This window comes from Chanodichthys erythropterus, chromosome 17 (genome assembly GCF_024489055.1).
Source record: "Chanodichthys erythropterus isolate Z2021 chromosome 17, ASM2448905v1, whole genome shotgun sequence".
NCBI classification, from domain to species: Eukaryota; Metazoa; Chordata; class Actinopteri; order Cypriniformes; family Xenocyprididae; genus Chanodichthys; species Chanodichthys erythropterus.
This window is the reverse complement of record NC_090237.1, coordinates 40,868,666-40,872,304: the sequence shown is the minus strand read 5'-3', so window position 1 is coordinate 40,872,304 and position 3,639 is coordinate 40,868,666.

Here is a 3,639-nt window from a genome sequence, read left to right as displayed (position 1 = left end):
CCGATCATGTTTGGGGATTTCTCACCCACATTCATTAACACTTCAAATCTGTTCTCCAGATGTATTGGCGGTGGTAGGGAGCTATTGTTTGGGGTAGAGGATGCTACTGCATTAATATGTGATACTCGTGACAATCTGATGTCTCGAGTGCCTTTGGGTCTCACTCCCTGTGTGTGCCATCGATTAATATGTTGATCAATTTCGGCACTCAGTACGGTCTGTTTAGGGGCATTAGATTCATGGGACTCACCGACTGTGTGCTGAGGACGTCCATGATGAAGCTCTGTTGTGTTGCTTCTGGTTTGGTAGTCCCGCAAGTAACTTTGTTTCAAGAACTGCAATGCTTTGTAGAAGTCTGTGGCAGTTTGTGCAGCAGGTAGATTCTTCAACCAGAGGAGGCATATTATTTCTAATCCTTTTCGATGTAGGCAGCTGTGTTTTCCCTTTTCCGGAATGTAAGCTGATGGTTGCCGTCAGTGGGAGGCTGGTTGGATAAAAATTCTTTTTTGTAGCAATTCTTCCAGTTAAAAAGATTGTTGGTGCCAAGATTTGTCGTTTGAGCACTGTGCCCATTTGCTGTAGTTAAAATTAGGAGATAAAATATAAAAGCAATAGAGCAAAGCGCGGAGCTGTAAGCAAGAGCGTCCGAACAGTAGCGAAGCAGGAAGCAGAATCTTTTTAATCTTTTTGTATGCACTCATTCCACATTTTCTGTTTCTGATTTTCACTTTTATAAAAAACTGAATGACAGTTTATGATCACAACATAGAAGACATAAAGCAGGAAAAATAATTATTAATAATTTTATTAAGACCTAATGTCCATTGTGATGGACATCAAACTTCAAAAAAATCCAGATCAAGGAACTTTCCTGCCGTACCATGGGTGCAGCAGGCGCAATGATATTATGCAGTGCCTCTCACAAAGGTCTCCATGGTTGCAAGGCACGCTCCCTGTGTAAGCAGGGGGTTACAGTCGCTGCGTAATATCATTGTGCCTGCTGAACCCATGGTATGGCAGCAAAGTTCCTTGATTATTACGCCAGAATGAGAGTATAGCTCCTAGCCATATCGGCCTAGAAAATCGCAACTTTTCATTTTCCATCGGTCTAAATACACGATGTAACTACAGAAAACTCAAGTTTAGGAAAAATATTGAAACTCTTTGGTCATTTTTGACTGTCTAATCAGATTCAATGAACTATGCTAAGCTATGCTAAAAGTGGTACCGCCAGACCCGGAGATCAGCTGAATGGAGGCCATGTTACTAGCATCTGCAAAACCATTAAATTGTGAAGATTTTGAGTTTTCGCTGAAGGGCGTGTCCATGGAGATCTGACAAATTTCGATGTTTCGCCATGAAACCGGAAGCTGTTGTAACTCAGGCATACAATGTCCGATCTGCTCCAAACTTCACATGTTTGATAATAGTCCTGGCCTGAACACATCTACATGGCAATATTCAGTTACAGTCAAAGTGCCACCTGTTGGCAGCAGGAAATGGGGCACTTTGAAATGACTTTGCCATAATTCTCCTGTATTTATGTATTTTTACTAAGGCCAACGGGTGGCGGTGAGCCCGAGTGTGAGGGCCCTTTCGTCGCTGCTTGCAGCTTTAATTAACAATGTTTTTTGATCTGCCTGCATCGACACCGTTGTATGTGAACAGAACTGAGCTGGACAATGACATCACTGTTTTCTCTAGCGCTGATCTATAGATAAATTAACTAATTTATTTGTACAATGGAATGAATCAATACTGAATTTACTTAAGCTGGACAATGATGACATTTTCTTTCAGAGCTGCTGTGCAGCTAAAACAGAGCTTTGTTTACAGAATGGGTAGCAACCAGATTTTACATGCAACTATGGAAAAATTTTAGTCCATAAATTTGGATTAAAGGTGAACTATGTAATATTTTCTGTCCGCTAGAGGTTGCTAAAAGCCTATTCAAAACAAAGGCGTAGCTTGATGAAGTTTGAGCGCAGAATCTAGGGCTGCAACTAACGATTACTTTGATCAAAGATTAGTTGGCCGATTACTTTGATCAAAGATTAGTTGGCCGATTACTTTGATCATTGATTAGTTGGCCGATTACTTTTTCGATTAATCGATTAATCGGATAAAAAATCGTAATTGTATTTATTTTCTCTTTTTTTTTGACAAAAAAACCCCACATTATGGCACATTCTGCCCAGTGTACTTCAAACAAATGTGCTATAAAAACATACAGTGCTACATTTATTAGACTACCTGTCATAATAAAGAGCACAAATATTTTATGAATCTATCAAAACTTGTTTAAAACTAAAAATATTATTGCCTATTACTAGGCAAATAACAAACTGAAACAACTAAATAGTCATTATTCACACATAATATAAAAAAAACCTTTATATCAGTCTGTTGTTATTGATTGTAATTGAGCATCTGAAAAAAAAAAAAAAAAAACTATAAAGTGCTTTCCCTTTTTTATTGCCTTTCTTGTAAAATAGTAACATCTCAAATTCATGGATATCAACAATAAATACATTTTAGCTTTAGAAATACTGCTGTGACTAAAGAGCTTACACATACTGGTGGAGTAACCATTACAGAAACATGAAAAATGATTTTGATAATCACCAATACTGATAGTTTAGGACAGCTGTGGAAGAAACCTTACATTGGGTGGCAGAGGTCTAATAAATTTGTTAAGCACTGTATATTGTGAATATAGTGTAAATCTCTACAATACAAATGAAGATAGTAATAAAGATAATAAACTCAGTGTTAACCAACAGGTAAGATAAATGTTCTGCAGGAACACACACATTCACTCTGGACACAATCACCTCTTACTGTCATTTTTTTATCCTGTAAATAGGCTATAAGAAACATCTTACATTTAAACATGTTGTTATCCCTTTACAGTTACTACTCTCATAAAATACAAGAATGACATGTTGATTTTTAAATCTAAATTTCACTTTAAACAACAGATATTTCAGCACGCGGGTGTACGCGCCGGCACTAATTCAGTAAAGTTTGAAGTTTAACGCAGACTGACAGGACGAGCCTTTATGCAAAATTTAAATACCCGCATGAATTTGTAACTTTTACAGATAAGGATATAGCCGTAGAATGAACGTTTTGCACTGAGAATGCACATACATCTGTCAAAGCGCCTGACAGGGAAAGCCATTATGTGAATGCATTAGCTTGAAGCTTAAAATAAAGAATTCTCATGTTTTGATCAGCTTTGATCTCATATCTTTCCCGCAGCTGCTCAATCTGTTTCCTTCACTATTTTTAGATGCATTTTGTCCATAGAAATGCATTATTCAGTGCTGTAATTTGACACGACTATCAGATGTTTTCAGTGCACAGTGGGCAGACCCGAATAATCGACAATGAGAATCGTTGTCGATTTTCATTATCGATTATTATTGATTTTATCGAATAGTTGTTGCAGCCCTAGCAGAATTTTGGGACATGTGGTCTTCACCTCAGCGGCCGGTGGAAAAGAATAGGGATTGGACTCGGGAAGAAATCGTGTTCATGGATGTGATTATTAACGTTACTGTAGTGTGAAGCAGAGCAGGAGCGAGTGTTGTGGAGCTGAACGAGGAGCTGGAGCGATTGATCAACACACGCCTC